Below are 19,285 nucleotides of genomic sequence, written 5' to 3' on the forward strand. Positions count from 1 at the left end.
TTGCGCCTATGTCGTTGTGACATTTTCCAGTTTTGGCGCTCCCTGCGACAGCAAGGTCGCCACAAGACAGTTTACGTTACGCTGTGGTCGAGAGTAGATGTGCGGTAAGTAGATTTCATTTTTCAATATTGCCCTAACATGTGATCATGCATTTGTTAACCAAGAAAAATTACTCAAGTAAAACTTCTCTAGTGCCTTAACCTGTGATATGACAGTATTGCAAATTGGAATTGTGGGTTTGTGTGACACACTCGATGTTGCTGACTGCCTTAACCTGTGTTATGGCTGTAATGAAAACTTGATTATAAATAGATTTCCGACGGTAGATAATTTGCAATACTGTTACATTATGTGCTAGGGCGTTACTGTAGGATAGCTATAATTGATCTATGCTGGGATAAGACGTTATTACTTATTATTATTATTATTAGTCGTTTAAAAGTCGTAAATTTAAGAGATTTAAAGCGAATTTGTGGCATATTTTTTTAAATCTTGAAACTTAGTTTTTAATAGCTGTATATAGCTTAATATGGAGTTGGCCCTTCATTGTTCGGAGTCAGAATTTTATTTTGACCCACTGGATTATCAAATTCCTTAATACATGGGTTGCAGTATGTATAAATACATTCAACAAACATAATTAATATTTTCCTTCCTATTTCTTTAGCACAATGAATACCAATTCAAGAGCCGCCTTGATGCTGAGCCTAGTTCGCGACAATTCCTTGCAATACGAAGTAGCAAAGGACGGTGATCAATCTATAACGTCAGAAATTGATTTTGATGACCCTAGTTACATTGAGTGCATGAAAGGCGTAAGTGGTAAGTGTATATCTAAGGACTAATAATCAGAGATCTTTCGAAACCATAACATCGGATTACAGTTTAAGTTTAACTCTGGCATTTTTTGTTTTGTATGCACAAAAGGGGCTATAAATCCTGTAACCGTATCCACCCAAATTTATTCTGAGACTGATACCCGTATAGAAAAACATAAAATTGAACATTTTGAGACTGAATCAACTATGGAAAATCATGGAATGGAACTTGTTCAGACGACTGGTGTCCCTGATGCCAACATCCATTTGACTATCCTCCGAAATGTTGAATTTACGTATAGATGAGAATTCTTCTCAAGATTGTAGTAGTTATGATTCCGTTGCCGGACCTACCCATGCGTCTAAAGGAGATTCTTTGTTGATCTCGTATAGGTAGGACAATCACGAAAAAGATCCAAATTCGGCAGAAAAACGCACGAAGAAAATGCGAAAATTTAAGAGAACTAGAGAAACTGCTAAGATATTGCGGAACAAAGGCAAAGTCTATACATCAGTGGCTACTGGAAAATTGGTGAATGGAAGGAAAATGGGACCAACATGTACTGAGAAACGCACTTTTAAATGTGGAACAAAAATTGGACCAGAGGTGCGTGAAATTTTATTTAATAATTATTGGGAACTTAGCAATTTGGAAGCTTAACGAAGCTTCCTCGCTAAATCAATGTCGGATATTGCCCAAAAAGTCAGGTATACGAATAAGGAGAATTCTAGAAAACTGAACAATGCGTTTAACTTCTTTCACCTGAGGAAAAAGCATAGAATATGTAAGACGTTTTTTAAGAATACCCTTGGCATATCAGACAGGCCTATTCGAACGGTGCTTGAAAAATTGAATCAAAATGGCTTCTTGGAACCAGATCTAAGAGGTAAACATAATAACCGAAAACGAGTAGATCCTCATATCACGCAATCAGTAAAGGACTTTATCAAGGACATTCCAAGGGTTGAGAGCCACTATGCAAGATCAAAAACGACGAGGGAGTTTATTTACAGCGGAAAAAGTTTAGCCGATATTCACCTAGACTACGTCCAGAAGCAGACAGAAGAAGGCAAAAAATTTGTGAACTTGCAAATGTTTTCAAGAATTTTTAATTATGAATTCAATATTTCTTTTTTTATTCCCAAGAAAGACCAGTGCAATTTGTGCGAAGCTTTCAAATATTTACCAGAAGATAAAGGAATTGCCGAAAATCACGGGAAACATCAGTATCAGAAAGTACTAAGTAGGATGAGCAAGGAAATTGATAAAGACAAAGGAAAGGCAGATCAAAATTTCGTTGTGTGTTGCTTTGATTTACAAGCCGTGATGCCCTGCCCAATTGGCGAAGTATCAATATTTTACTACAAATCTAAAATCAGTTCCTATAATTTTACTATCACTAATATAATTTCTGGTGATACAAAGTGCTATTTTTGTCATTAAGGTGAGGGAAACAGAGGAGCCAATGAAATTGCTTCATGCGTCTATGATTATTTGAAAGCTTTGAGGATAAAACATGACAATGATTGCCTTGAGGTCACTTTTTATAGTAACAACTGCTGCGGACAAAGTAAAAATAGATTTGTTATAGCTATGTTTATTTTGCGTTAAGTACACTAAAAATTAAGGCAATTAACCATAAATTTCTTATTTGCGGCCATACGCAAAACGAAGGAGACGCAGTTCATTCTGTCACAGAGAAACAGGTAAAGCGACACCTAAAATGTGGACCGATTTATATACCTCAGCAATATGTGACTCTAATTAGAGAAGCAGAGAAGACCGGAAAACCATTTGAAGTGAAAGAAATGTCTCATGCAGATTTTTATGATTTCAAGGCACTCCAAAAACAGATCGGTACCAACTTTGATGTTGATGAAGTTGGCCAGAAGCATAAGCTTACTGAAATCAAGATTGCAAGGTACGAAAGGCTGGACTACTACTTAATAGCTACTTCGTACGAAGACATAGATGAAATGAAAAAAGTTTTCTTCAAACAGCGACAAAGCAACAAAAAACCTGTCAAATTATTACTGACGCATGTCTACAAAAAAAAATGATATTGACGAAAGGAAAAAACGTGATACTGAAGACTTGCTTAGCGAGTCATTCCCGAAGCTTATGGTCCCATTTTAAGAACTATTTTAAAGTATGAATCATCTTATCATTTTAAACAATTATTACAGTGTTTAGTTTTTTAGAATAATATCCTCATTTGTATATTTATAAAATGACAAATTTAGTTTATTAAATACAGTACAATATATTGACCAATATTTTATACAATTTTGTAGTTTTATTTTGTTTAATGTTTAAGAAAACGATGTCTATCTTAATTCATACAGGTTCATAGGCCCTAAGCCTCGAATTTTAATTATGGGCGCCTCAGCAATAGCGCCTTATCATATTTTAAGGATGAATTTCATGGTAAAGAAATGTCATTATCTGAAAATAAATACAAGCATTACATAGCTACATATATAGTCAACATGAGTGAAGAATTTGGTTAACTTAGATACTGCAGTTCCAGAGAAAAAAAATGAAAAGTTCATATAAAATTTTGTTTTTACTCTCCTGAAAAGAGTGCGATTTCGGGGTTATGGCACTAACGAAGTCGGAGAGCGTATTATATAAATTTAACAAATTGTTCATTTTCTCTACGTTTTTATGGATGAACGAATGGCTAGTTTAACTGCATTCTCAATACTTATTCTAAGTCGTTTTCTTATTTATATTATTTATACGTTTGCTTAATTTGTTGAGAGCTGTAATTGCTTAGTCACCCTATTTATAGTGCTGCCACTGTTAAATACTCTAAAGATATTCTGCTGTAATGATAAATTTGAATTCATACATCTTGCTTAACCCAGGTAATAAATAGCCTCGTATAACCCGATTCACCCCGGGCGTAAATGTGACAGATTTAGAGGTGTGTATTAAATAGGCAGCTAAATTCAATTTTAGATTAAATTCCTGATTGGTTTAAGCTCTATTTACGATAATATGAATTTCCTGAATTGGTTGATTAAAACGGCAACTCTATGCAGAAGATCTACTCGCATCGTTTGGAATTGTAATGGAAAATGTAGCAAACGAATCTGCGAATGTACGTCGTATTAAAGCTGATTACATTCAGCCTATATAGGAATTTTCCTAATAAGTTTGTTGCATGTCATTAATCAGAAGTTCAATTTCATACTGACAAAAATTTCTAATGTTAAATAGTAGATCAGAATGGGGATGAAGTTTTAAAACAGAATACACTTTAATTTTGAATATAAAAAAATAGTTTTTAGTTTTTAATATAAAATGCATACATTTACTTATTTAATAATTTTAATTTATAATTTATCATCCATTAATGGTCAAATTTAAATTTCTTAGGACTTCTGCTTGAAGTCTTTTTTATACTGGCTGGATGGAAAGTTACCTTATCAGATGACTGTTAGCATGATTTCTAACACGGTTATGTATTAGTTTGTATTGGTTGGTTAAACCTATGTAAATCATTTTTCTCTGCAAATTAGTTCTCATTCTAAGTAGTTTTTAATTGTATCTTCTGTAGTATTTAATAAGTCAGTTGTAGTGGGACCGTATGGCAATTTTTCGCTTATGCATGGTGTAGATGTGCAGTTGGGTATGTATGTGGTTGTGCGTATGCCTTTTTTATATATATTTTATGTTAAATTAACAAATCTAAAGTTACCTTATTGATATCTGTTATATGTGCCTATATACCCATAGGAAACTTCCTATTAACCACTGAGACTTGCCTTGTCGTTGATGAGAACTTTTCCACTTAGTCGGTTCAGCTTTGAATGCAAAATAACTTAGAATCACAGTCCAAGACCAGTGAAAAAACAATATGCGCAGCAAGTTGAGATTGTAAAGTTTAAGACACTGTAGCAATATGATCAATACTATAATAGTTTAAGCCAATTCTGAATAGAATGGCAATTTTTGAGATTGTCAATTAAAGAGTTTATTTGAAAACCAATACATGTTCATTTTTTGCAAATTTGAGTTTAAATGTTATTCGCATAGAATAGTAGTTTCTTTATCGATCTCACACATTCAGTTGTGTAAGTAACGCAGATGTCTGGAGTAAAATACATAGAAAATTCGGATAGTTATAGAAAAACAACAGATGTCCATGCGGTTTGTTGTAAAAGCAATACTTGTCTTATCTTAGTCAACGGTTATTGCTAAGCATGAATAATCAATCTTGTCTTTAAATTTATCAGTTGTGTGTGTTCTTATACTAATATTATTATTATAGATGATAGCATTTGTGAGCCCAGGGCAAGCATACAAATAGGCACATTTCTTCATTCAAAGGCCGCCAAAGTCATTATACACGAAGACTGGTCAAAAAGAAAATGTATCTACCATCAGAGTTAAATGTAACAAATAAGTCCAGAGCCAAAGAACTTCACCCACAGTCCAAAGTTTCTTACTTTGTTTATTATAACATATTACAAACTCGATTTAACATATCTTTTTCTCACCTCAGATGTGACACATTCATTATGTGATGAAACTGAAATTCAACTCAAACTACCGAATATCGATAAATCAACAAAAAAGGAACTGCTTAAGTGGGAAACCTTTATTACACTAAAGCAAAGACATGTTATGATATATGAATATTTATATATCATGGACATCATGGAAAAAATAGCGACATTGAGATGGCAATGGGTAGCACATGTAGCAAGACAAGACACCAACAGATGGTCTCATAAAGTGACATTCTGGAGACCTTGAGAAACAAAAAGAAGTATGGGAAGACCCAAAAAGAGATGTATAGACGATCTACCAGCTGTAGCTGGAAAGCACTGGATGAGAATTGCAAAAGATAGAAAAGCGTGAAAGCAATAGGAGGAAGCCTATGTCCAATAATGGATAAATGAAGGCTGAAGAAGAAAAAGAAGACCACTCCCTAACACGTTTTTCTGGGTCTACTCGTCATCACTCTGATGACGGGTAGACCCAGAAACACGTGTTAGGGAGTGGTAAGAGACTCAAATTAAATCGAAACGCAACCGTTTTCGTATATTTATCGTCCTTACTCGACGCAATGAGTACAAGAATGATGGTAATTTATATGGGTAAATTGTTCATGCATAGTGGAATATAAATATTCCCAGCATCGCTATGAGTGGCTTGATTAAGCTTGGGTATACATATATATATATATATATATATATATATATATATATATATATATATATATATATATACATATATATATATATATATATATATATATATATATATATATATATATATATATATATATATAATTTCGGTTTACAACGTTCTTCGACGTCTTCCGATTTCCAATCTCCATCTCATTCTATCGTTCCATAGATCGTCTTCTAGTTGTCTTTCTCTGATTTCTTTATCAACTCCTTCTCTCCAACTTCTTCTAGGCCTTCCTGGTCTTCGCCTACCTCTTGGTTGCCATTCAAGAATTTATCTTGGTATTCTATTCTCCGGCATTCTCCTTACGTGTCCGTACCATCTGAGTTGTGTCGTTTTGATGTCATCAACAATATTATGTGTAACCCCCATGATTTCTCGGACTCTCTCGTTTGTTATTCTGTCGCGTCTGGAGATTCCCGCCGAGCGGTGCCAGAAGTCCATTTCTGTTGCTCTAAGCATTTTCTCTGATCTGTCTTTTAGGGGCCACACTTCGCATCCATATGTTGTGATACTTTTTATTATGGTGTTGTATATTCTTCTTTTGTTGTCTTTAGAGATGTTTTTATCCCACAGTACGCTGTTTAGTAAGGCTATGCCTTTCCTTCCCTGTGTATTTCGTTCCTTAATGGCTGCATCTAATTTTCCGTCTTGAGTGATTTTTACTCCTAGGTATTTGTAGTTATCACATATTTTGATCTCTTGATTTTCCTCTACGAGAAGGTTATGTTGATCTCATCCTCCGATCTACTCTTGGGTATACAGCTTACTTTAATTGCTATTGACACATTTAACTTGATCATATACTCGGTAAAATGGATGAAATATGCTTTTTCTTTGATGGTTGCCCGAGTCAAAACAAAGACTACATCTTTATCTGCTTTTCATATGTCCTGGTGCACGTACTAAAATTAGCATTAGAGATAACATACGTATACCTAATACGAGGGCATTCGTACCTACATTGCGTTAGTGACTAGTCTCATTTCTCGTGCAAAAAGTAAGTTGTTGATATTCCAAAATAATGGAATGATCTTATTTGGCAGTCAAACTCTAAAACTTCTCCATTTAAAGTGTTAAATGCTGGGAAAGAAACTAAGTGGTTTCTTATGGAAAAAAGGATTTATTTTTAAAGAATCCAAAACCAAAAATTTCATTGAAACCAGCAAGAATGTACCGAATATCTGAGAAGTATCCTGGACAACTGTTAATACGTCTAAGTTATCACGGCCCATGGAAGCTCCACTCCATTACTGGAAAAACAACACCAAAACAAATAACAATGATACCAAATAAAGCGAAAAATAAAATAAGTCAACCAAAGTTTCGCAATCTAAAGGAGTTAACTAACTATCTCAAGAATCCCCTTAATAAAGAACTTTATCTTAATCTAGAACCAGAATCCGGGAACACCAAGGACCATACTCCAAACGTAGAACTATTTACCGATGATAATACCAGTGTTGGCGAATAAACATCTTAGAATTTTTTGTTATTTCTACGAGGATATTAGATATGTGTGTTTTCTAATTTATTTTGCTAAGTTTCTACCGATTTTTGTTAAAAATATCAATAAAAAGATGAGATCAACTTGTACAATTACTTTTCTAATAAACGATTCAATTGACCAAAGAGGGAGTAACAGCAAAACCCGAGGGTAAAAAGACACCTCAGGAGAATACCATTAACCCCCTTAAAAAAAGGGTTGCTAAAAGACCAAGGAACTATAAGGGTGCGTACAGACATGCAACAAAACTTCGTGATGTAAAACCTTCGCATTTTAAATCTGGACCACATTGCATAACACCATAACATAGTAGGCGTCCCATTTTTTGTCGGTATTTTGCCGTCGTATCAAAGAAATGTTGCGCGCTGATGTTGAACCACTTGTTTGCAAATTTGGACAGGTATGCGTGCATACTCACGATTTACCTTCTATTTTGTTTATTCGATTGAAATAATCACTATATTGGAGAGGACGAAAGAATCTGCAATTATTATTAAAAATAATTACCAACATAAAGAAATTTTGTGGGGTACAAAAATCATCCGAAATATTGTAATAAAATAAAAAAGTATAATGCTTGGAAAAACTTGCTGCAGAATTTCAAACTACAGTACAGGAATGTAAAAAAATATTGTTTTACCATTAGCATTTAGGAGAGAGAAAGCCAATATTAAAAGAGTTAAAATACGAGAAAGGGTAAGTTTGAATAGGTGAATTGTAATTTATTTTTGATACATTTTTATCTTTTTAATTACAAATTGTTTTTTATTTATTATTGGGCTTTCAGATGTCTATGAAAAGAGTTAGTATGCATTTAAAAGTATGGAGTTTCTTTGGGTCAAAAATAAGGTTCGAGAAACATAAAGCACTGTAAGCATTAAATTACGAGTTATGAATAATAATTGACCCGAATCTTGCCACAAAAGTCAATATTCATTTTGAAATTATGCTGCCATTTCGTTTTTAATCAGTGTCAATTTCTTATTGTAAGTAAGTCTAAATAATAGTCAATAGTAGTCAATTTCTAATTGGATATAGCGAAGGCATTGTTTCATTCGCTTGCTTGAGGTATATAAGTTCCTTCTACAAGCGTTCCTTCAATTTGTCTATCAAAAATTTTACGTGACGTATACAAAGTAGAAGATGTGGAACATTTTATTAAAAAATTATGTAGATGAACTACTTCCATTATAATATGTTTAGCCTTCCTAGGTTCAAGCAATATTGGTTTACGAAGTACCCTAAAAACGGCTGTGGCAATGACAAATACATTTTCCACGGTTTTTCGTGCCTGAGATAATTTGTAGTAAAATACTCCTCGAGGTGATCTTTTGGGATGAATTCCTGAAAACGGTTTCATTAATGAATCAATTAGGGCAAATATTTTATCTCCAATAAAAAATATGGAATTGAATGAAAGTTAAGTTCTATAAGAGAAGCACTCACTCATAATTGTTTTTATATAGGTGCTGGTTTAATTTTAATATGAAAATAAGTTATATGTAAATTTATCAATTAATATAAATACTATGTGTGTATGCAATCAAATTACGGTACCTGTGATGTTGATGGATACTTCTTCTTCTTCCTCAGTGCACTGGGCGATTCGGGAACAAAATCTTCTCACAATGTCACGTGGTCAGGGTACTAGTCACACAAATACTGGAGTGTTTAGCGCGACGATTTATACAGGACTATCTCTAAACTAAGACTGAAAAATATGCGTGTCGCCCGTAGCTTGCTCCCTTAAGACTAGGGGGGGCTGTACAGGTCCGTATTAATTTACGATGACAAAACATACACACACGTTAAGTAAAGAATTAAAATATAAAAATAAAATAATAAAAATTATTAATAAAAACTGAGAATATGTGGAGGGACGTAACATTCCCACCCACCAAAATGCATATTTGCATTTTTAGTCAATATAAGGCAAAGGGCATAGCTTAACCAAAGGTCGCCTAAGTTCACCTTTCGCGGTTTGTACGATAGCTACGCGAGCAATATCATCTTGACCAAAAATTAAAGTTTTAATTCGACCCATTTGCCATTGTAAGGGAGGCTTGGTCTCATTACGTATTAGTACGAGTCTACCTATATTAGGATTACCCTCATTTTTATGCCACTTCGAGCGTTGATGAAGAGTATGTAAATATTCTCTGCTCCATCTTTGCCAAAAGTCTGCATGTAATCGTTGCAGCAATTGCCAACGACTTAGTCTATTTAAATTAACATCACTGTAATCCCGATCGGGAATTATCTTTAAAGGCTCTAGTGTAAGAAAATGACCAGGTGTTAACACTGAAAAATCATTTGGATCATTACTGACAGGACATAAGGGACGACTATTTAAGACAGCCTCTATTTGTATTAGTAATGTATTGAATTCTTCATAGGTTAAAACCTGTTTGCCTATGACTCTAGACACATGTGTTTTTACGCTTTTTATACCCGCTTCAAACAATCCACCAAAATGGGAAGCGGCCGGAGGATTTAAATGCCATGTAATGACGTCGTTTTTGTCAAAATGTGACTTAATGTCTTCTAAATAGGATTTTGCTCCTACAAAATTTGTTCCGCAATCAGAATAGACAACAGAGCAACGTCCTCGGCGTGCTATAAAACGTCTGAATGAGGCTAAAAATGCCTCGGTACTAAGTTCGGATACCAATTCTAAGTGCAAAGCCTTAGTGGCAAAGCATACAAATAGGCAAATATAGGCTTTCGTTCGTTTAACATTTTTAAGCTTATTGGCTCGTATCAGAAAAGGACCGCCAAAGTCGACGCCAACGCAAGAAAATGGTTTGGCCTTGGATATCCGTAGGTCGGGAAGAGCCCCCATAGGTGGCTGATAATTTTGAGGTTTTAGTCTCCAACAGGAAAGACATTTTGAAAGAACACTACGAATAACACGTTTGGATGAAATTATCCAAAAGTTTTGTGACAAGGCGAAGTGCGTACCTTGAATGCCTGCATGTAGATGTACAATATGGATTTCCGAAATAAGTAATTTAATAAAATTACCTTTGGAAGGTAAAAGAAGAGGAAAGCGCTTGTCATACGCTAATTCTCACTGGCTAAGTCTTCCGCCCACTCTTAGGAGATCATGTGAATCAAAAAAGGGATTTAATTTTTTCAAATATTTGAATTTTATAGAATTACCTTTAACCTGTTCTATTTCCTCCTTCAAATATCTTTGTTGCACTAATCTAATTAGTTGATTAGTGGCGTTACTTTGTTCCTGAATAGAAAGCTTTCCAACTGTTCGTTGATTGGCTGATTTTAGGTTACCAACAAATCTAAGAACATAGGAAAAGATACGTTTTAATTTTGAAAAGGAAGAAAATCGATTACAGAGATTATCGACAAATTCATCAGATGGAAAAGACAAAAGACAACTTTTCTGTTTCAATTCTAAGTTATGTTCAATAGAATCGGTCAAAGAGAATGACCAGTTATCTTCAGTAGTGCGAAGAAACTCCGGACCCACCCACCAAGCAGGAGTATTTAAGAAATCCTCAGGAAAAAGTCCACGGGATCCGTGATCCGCACTATTTAATGAAGAAGGAATATATCGCCAGTGTTTTGAAGCTATCCTGTCTTGAATATAAGAAATTCTGTTACTGACGAAGGTTTTCCATTTATATGGCTGTGAATTAATCCAATGAAGAACAACAGTCGAATCTGACCATGCGTAAATTCTACTAAACTGTATAGTGAGAGTCTGCAGTATATAAGATAATAATTTACTAAGAATTACTGCTGCATTGAGCTCGAGACGAGGAATAGTTTGTACCCTGGTAGGAGATACCTTTGTTCGAGCTAAAAGAAAATAAGTTTTGATGACTCCTGTATCATAACACACACGAAGGTATGTAACAGCAGAAGATCCACGTAAAGAAGCGTCGCAAAAGCCATGAAGCTCACAGGAAATAATTGCATTTAAAGAAATATGACGAGGTATAGTAAACTTAGATAGTATAGGCAGTTCAATTTTAAATTGTTCCCACCTTGAAGTAATTTCCAAAGGTGGAGTTGCATCCCAATCTAAATTAAGTAGCCAAAGACGTTGAATAATAGTCTTCACTATCAAAGTGACAGGATTAAGAATACCGTAAGGATCGAATATGCGAGCTATTTGGGATAAGAGATTTCGCTTTGTGTAGGAAGCTTGAAGAGGTAAAATTTTGTAAAAGAAATCATCAGATGATGGATTCCATCCAAGTCCTAATACCTTTAACGAAGATTGATCTAAGTCAAATGAAAAAGACTGTTGCAGAATATGATCCAAAGGAATATTAGCGAGAGAGAATAACTGAGGGGCATTACTTGCCCATTTTCGTAACTCAAATCCACCACGTTTCAATAAAGATATTAATTCTTTTATAGCAAGAACACTATTTTCTAAAGAATCCTTTCCTGTCACCACATCGTCTACATAAGTATCTTTTAGGAGTATAGATGAGGCTACAGGTAAGTCCGGTTCGTCGAGTGCTAGCTGCTGTAGAGTACGAATTGCAAGATATGGTGAGCTAGACACACCGAAAGTAACCCGAGTAAGTTCGTATTCAGCAATAGATTCCTGTTCAGAAAAACGCCAAAGTATTCTTTGAAATCTTTGTTGGTCAGGAGCGATAAGAATCTGAGTAAACATGGATTTAATATCTGCAGTAAAGACGTATTTATGAAACCTGAGAAATGAACCTGATTAAAGAACAAATGAACAATGTAACGGAAAAACATCTAAAAGTAACACCTAGAAATAACAAACAGGAATGGATGACAGAAGAGATTTTACAATTAATGAACAAACGAAGAGAATCCAAAGGAAAAAATGACAAGGACGGAGAATACAAAAGACTAAATAGAATAATTCGAAAAAAAAATAACCGAAGCAAAAGAGAAATGGCTGGAAACAAAATGCGTGGAAATAGAAGAACTACAACAAAGGCACGATTTTTTTAATTTACATAAAAAGGTAAAAGAGTTTACATCGACTACCAAGAGAACGACTTTTCACACCATGCTGAACACGGATGGCAAACTGCTAGAATCAACGGAAGACAAACTGAAAGAATGGGAAAACTATATTAAAATTCTTTTTCACGACATACGAGAAGAACCAAGATTGGAAAATAACAACGAAGGGCCAACAATTCTGAAATCTGAAATCATAAATGCAATTAATCATCTTAAAACAAATAAAAGCCCAGGTCCAGACGGAATATACCCAGAAACGTTAAAATTAATCAGCGAAGAAAATATCGAAATATTTGTCCTTTTATTCAATCGCATTTATGATACAGGTAAAATACCCCAAGATTGGCTGGAGACAATATTCATCCCACTACCAAAAAAGCCAAACCCACAACACTGCAATGAGTTCCGTCTGATAAGCCTTATGAGTCATGCAGTAAAAGTCCTACTAAAAATCGTACATAATCGTATCTATAGAAAGTGCGAAACAATCATCGGAGACGATCAGTTTGGATTCAGAGCCGGCATGGGAACGAGAGAAGCCCTGTTCAGTTTACTAGTTCTCGCCCAAAAATGCTACGACCAACAGAAAGATATATTTATATGCTTTATAGACTTCGAAAAAGCATTTGATAAAGTAAGACACGACCTACTATTAGAACGTTTGCAAGAAGTCGGTTTAGATGGAAAAGACATCAAATTCTTAAAAAACTTGTACTGGAACCAAAACGCCAGAGTTAGGATCGAAGGTTCCACATCCGCAGAAGTAGAAATTAGGAGGGGAGTTAGACAAGGATGTGTTCTGTCGCCTCTGCTGTTTAATCTTTACTCCGAGTTTCTATTTAAAGAAGCATTGGAGGATTCCAAGGATGGAGTCAAGGTGAATGGCGTAAATATCAACAGTATCAGATACGCCGATGATACAGTGTTAATTGCGGATTCCGACGTAGGTCTACAACGACTCATCGACAAGACCAACTCGACCTGTGAGCAATTTGGTATGAAAATAAACATTAAAAAAACCAAAGTGATGTCAATCCGAAAAAACCAAAACGTACCTCAACCTTGCACAATAAATGGGCACATTTTAGAACAGGTCAATAGATTTAAGTACCTGGGATGTTGGATCGATAGCAGCCTAAATCCTGATCTAGAAATAAGATCGAGAATAGAACAGGCCAGAAAATCTTTCGAAAAAATAAAAAAACTGCTTTGTGATTCTCGAATAAAACTCGAAATTCGACTACGTTTATCAAAATGCTACGTTTGGTCGACTCTTCTATATGCAGTTGAAACGTGGACCCTAAAAACATCAACCGTAAATAAATTGGAGGCCTTTGAAATGTGGACCTACCGGAGAATGCTCAAAATTTCATGGACATCGCATACCTCAAACGAAGAAGTGCTGCATAGAATAGGCAAGGAAAGAGAACTTTTTAACACAGTAAAAGTTAGAAAAACATCATACCTAGGCCACATACTGAGAAATAATAAGTACCAATATGCCCAACTTATAGTGAAAGGAAAAATCGAGGGAAAGAGAGGCCTAGGAAGGAAAAGACTATCGTGGCTCAGAAACATCCGACAATGGACAGGGCTAAATTTTGAACAGCTAATAAGAACAGCTGAAGATAGAAAAGATTTTAAAATTGTAGTAGCCAACCTCCATTGAGGAGAGGGCACTTTAAGAAGAAGATGAAACCTGAATTTAAGCAATAAATTTACAAGATCATTTTGTAATTTTGGACCTGAATATAACGTATCGTTTAAAGACGGAAAGTTAGGGGCGTGTGCGGAAGCATCAAACACAACGCGCAATGGAGTAGTACTGGACTCCTTGTAAATACAATGGTGTGGTAGATAATAAGCATTATTTATTGCCGTACTTGGCTGAATAGGATTTAAATAATGATTATCTATGAAACTTTTGATAAAGCTTGAATATTGAATCTTAAGTGATTCATTTTTGGCAAATCTGCGCTCTAAAGAACTAAATCTTTGTAAGGCTAAACGTTTTGTGTCGCCAAAAGAAGGTATTTCGTTTTTGAAAGGCAGCTTTACTACAAATCTGTCCTTGGAATTTCTATAAGTGGTATGAGTATACAGCTTCTCACAGAATGAGTCTTCCGGAGAATAAGATTTAACTTCTGGTACTTCCTCAATGGCCCAGAATTGTTTTAATGTCGCATCTAATTGCTCAGAATCATTAGCAGAAAATGACGTGAAAAAGGAATGAATATTTGTTATATTTGTAGGTGGAATATTTCCCATCAAAACATAACCGAAACTTGTTTCAAGAGCTGAAAGCTGATCATTACGGGTTTTAATAATTCCTCCTGTTAAGATGTAAGGAAAGATATTTGCTCCTAATAGAACATCAACTTTACCTGGAATATTTGCCATTTTATCAGCCAACCTTAAATGTTGAAGATACGGCAAGTTGTCTAAAGAAATTGGAACAGTTGGCATATTTTGACAGATTTTAGGAAGAATTATTGCATCTATCTCGCAATGAAAGTTTATGTCATAAGACGAAGAAATATTCAATTTTACGCCTGATTTGGCTGGGGTGCACATTCTATCAAGACCTTGTATCGATAAAGCCGCATTGAATTTAGGGAGACTCAATTTGTCTGCACATTCTTTACTAATGAAGTTAGCTTGAGACGCACTGTCTAATAAGGCTCTAACTTCCAAGGTTTTACCAAAACGATCGAGAACATGGATTGTAGCCGTAGCTAGCAAGACATTATTTGTCAAAGTATTTGATAAGGCGGAAACAGAAGGCATAGGATCGTTAGATGAACTAGCAACCTCGTTGTGAGAAGAAGAAGAAGAAGAATCATTCGCATTGAGATTATCAAAGTGAAGAGAAGTATGATGTTTTTTATTACAATGTGTACATCTTTTGGATGAAGGGCATTTGATCGTAACATGAGTTTTAGACAAGCAGTTTATACAACATTTATTCTGTTTAGCAAAGTCAAAACGTTTCTGAGGTGATTCAGCAAGAAATTGATTGCATTTAAATAAAGCATGATCTGAACCACAAAATAGACACTTATTTTTGACAGAACTGGTCAAAAATGTAGAAGTTTGACGAGATGAATACCTTACGTTATTAGAAGTATCGGAATTAATAGATTTAACATTTTTGCTGACTTGTCTTTTATATGACTCCAATGAAGTGCAACGCTGCAATGCGAACTTATAAACTTCCTCATAGGAAGGTACATTTTTTGAAGCAAAGTGTAATTCGAAAGCCCTAACTGTTTCTACATCCAATTTATCCATCAGTAAATTCATTAGAATAAAGTCCCATTGAGCGGGAGAAAAAAGTAATTTTTCTAAAGAGGCTAAGTTTTCATTGAAAATATCTAATAATTTTCTAAGTGAAACAGGATCATCAGTTTTAACCACACTGGCATTTTGAATATTTTTCCATAATGCTCTAGATAAGTCTCGTTTACCTTCATAGCGATCAATTAAGGTGTTGTAAGCAATTATATAATTAGAATCTTGCAGCTTAATGCTTTTAATTAAATTGTAAGGTACTCCCTTAAGTGATTGCAGAAGATAACTAAACTTCTCTATATTAGAAAGATCAGAATTATTATGTACAAGAGCATTATATAAGTCTATAAAAGTGGGGAAATCTGTAATCTCGCCCGCAAATATACTTAAATTTAGTTTAGGAAGATTTACGTTACGTTTTGATTTGATTTGTGGATCAGCGAACACATTTTGAGTTCCACTAGAAGTATTGTTTAATAAAGAATTATGTTTAAAATAAAGAGAAGCTATTTTATTAATACTATTGGCAAATTCAAACCTAATTATTTCTTCCGTATCCAAATTTGCGTCTTCCTCGACAGCAATTAAATTAATTAATTCAGTATGCTGATTATTGAAGCTAGTATTGATAGCTTCATAATCTTTTGCAGCAAAGAGAAACCCTGGAATTAATGAAGCATCAACCAACACTTCATCTACCAGCTTTTCCATTTGTTTAATCTTACAAATGTCAACGTTTCTCAATGCACGCAAACGAACAATTCTATTTGAACTTCTAGAAGACATTATTGTAGATATAGAAAAAGAAATTTATGTAACACAAAGAACCTTTAAAGAATGATCTCAATAAATTCAATATGTACTCGTATATGTAATATATATAATACTTTTAAAGTTATGAAACTCAATAAGTATCAGTAAGAATAAATATTTATTATATATAAGTATGTATAATCGAGCAAACAAAAAAAACAACACTCCAAGTATTATTTAAACAAAATCAATATATATTTATTTAATTGTAACTAGAAATATACGCATAAAATATTTTTAAAACCAGTAGTGTTCAATTAATATTGCGTTTTTTTTTTAATTTCCTAAGTTATGTCAAATAAATATATAATAATATAAACCCCTTGTATTTAAAGAATTCTAAATTTACTACCCACAGAAATTGTACGTGATTTTTGAGAGTTTTGTCAGAGGGTCAGGTAGAGACCTCGTTTGGGATTATCGCATCTGTTGCAAGATGTGTACGGCTAGTGGAATTCTTTCAATGATTTTAAACGACCTTCGAGAAAAGCTTTGCCCAACTATTTAAAATTTTATATAATTTGATCACGTTTTTAATTGAATAAATTATTTAAACTAATTTTAATGCGGATAGAAGGACCAATGAATGGAAGTTAAGTTCTATAAGAGAAGCACTCACTCATAATTGTTTTTATATAGGTGCTGGTTTAATTTTAATATGAAAATAAGTTATATGTAAATTTATCAATTAATATAAATACTATGTGTGTATGCAATCAAATTAAGGTATCTGTGATGTTGATGGATACTTCTTCTTCTTCCTCAGTGCACTGGGCGATTCGGGAACAAAATCTTCTCACAATGTCACGTGGTCAGGGTACTAGTCACACAAATACTGGAGTGTTTAGCGCGACGATTTATACAGGACTATCTCTAAACTAAGACTGAAAAATATGCGTGTCGCCCGTAGCTTGCTCCCTTAAGACTAGGGGGGGCTGTACAGGTCCGTATTAATTTACGATGACAAAACATACACACACGTTAAGTAAAGAATTAAAATATAAAAATAAAATAATAAAAATTATTAATAAAAACTGAGAATATGTGGAGGGACGTAACAGGAATTTTCCGTTGTATGCAATGTAAAGCTTCTGGTTCAGGAAAATTTAAGTTATTTTACACTAATTTTTTGTAAAGAGAGCAGCTTTTAAAGATATCACTATCTGAAACTTTTCCTTGGTATCTAGAATTGACATACAAACAGTTATAAATAGAATCCATTGAGGCAAGAAGAACAACACTGAATGTTGATTTGTAATTGAAAAACTCGTTTCTCGTGTTTATTGGTGCTTGTAAAATAACATGTTTTCCGTCTAGAGCAATTAGAGAATGTAAAATGTTCCAGGTTTTCCGTACTGTTTTAACACTTCTAACCATTTTTCTGTTGTTTTTGGTATTAAGAAAATTTAAAATAAATTTCAATTAAATATGTTTAACGATGTGCCAATAATCAGGTAATATTTTGATTTTTTAAATAGACTTTTAGAGTATAACACTACTGTTTAATTTTAGATAGAAGATGAAGAAGAAGCTGATCGTGAAAATGAAATACCTAGTAAAGAACCAACGAAAATTCTGCTTTCAAACACAATCAAGGGACTGTGGTAAAAAGACGTCGAAGAAACGCCAAAAAACAGAGAAGATTCTGAGAAATTAGATAAATCTTTTAAAATATTATCAGAAGCATCAGCAAACGACAGTAATCCACAGAGACAAAACGAATTTCAGATATTTTGAAACCTTGTGGCAAAAAAACTGGCTAAATATTTTTCTTAATTAGAAACAATATGATATCATGAATGTTTTTTTTTTAAGCAGACAGGATCCATTTAGATTTTTTGCAATCATGTCATACTAATACTGGTTAGCCCTCGATTCAGTCATGATTCACTAATTATATGCCACAGCATTCTCAACTTGAAGATTATGAAGATAGCCAAACATGCAATTTTACTCTACGACACTTATAGTTACCATCTCCAGCATCTATTTAGGTATAATACTTTTAGTATTTAGGTTCATTGAAGTCGCAGTACTCTGGTCACTTTCTCTTTACCACATGAATTATTGGATATACCCGACAGTGAATTAGAAAGTTTATAGATAAATATTTTTAAAAATTATGTTTATTTTATGTGTTTAATGTACTTGTATATCAAAATATAACTATTTATAAGTTTTATACCTGTATATTTTGTTTTTATCATTCTCCGATAGCATGGCTCACTTCAGTAACTATAGTACTTATCGATTGTTTAGAAATTTTAAAAAGGTATTGTAGACTGGTGAAGAAATTAGCAGTCGCCAAAAAACGAATTGTTACTTCCAGTCTTTCTTGGACAGAAATTACCCTTCTCCATGTAGTATCTTTTCATAATATTTAGAGGCCAATTAAATTATTCAAGTACTTGAAGTCTGTTGCAGACATTCTGGTAAAATTTTTATAAAGGTCACTAATTGTAAGCTGAAGCAGTAACCACTATTTCGTTTCCGCACTACACAACTAACAAAAAAAAATCGGTTGCCTGTAAAGTCGGTTTTACGGGCGAAGATTTTACGTGACAACGTCTTTTTCTCGGTAGAATATTTATTGATATGAATATTATTAAATTGCACAATATTAACAAGGAATTGAATGAAAATAAGAATTGCACAAATTTTAACTATAGA

At 34.0% G+C, this 19,285-nt stretch overlaps 1 protein-coding gene and 1 long non-coding RNA gene across 5 annotated transcripts in view; one reads left to right on the forward strand and one right to left on the reverse strand.

Annotated features, from left to right (window-relative positions):
• Positions 1 to 19,285, reverse strand: part of LOC140434852 (5-hydroxytryptamine receptor 1-like) — a 1,076,278-nt gene that overhangs the window by 199,463 nt on the left and 857,530 nt on the right. The gene's annotated exons all lie outside the window — the stretch shown is intronic.
• LOC140434853 (uncharacterized) lies at positions 87 to 18,393 on the forward strand. Its single transcript, XR_011950092.1, has 3 exons — positions 87 to 104; positions 668 to 822; positions 18,128 to 18,393. It is a non-coding gene; the product is annotated as an uncharacterized lncRNA (long non-coding RNA).

The sequence above is a fragment of the Diabrotica undecimpunctata genome, chromosome 2 (genome assembly GCF_040954645.1).
Source record: "Diabrotica undecimpunctata isolate CICGRU chromosome 2, icDiaUnde3, whole genome shotgun sequence".
Taxonomy (NCBI): Eukaryota; Metazoa; Arthropoda; class Insecta; order Coleoptera; family Chrysomelidae; genus Diabrotica; species Diabrotica undecimpunctata.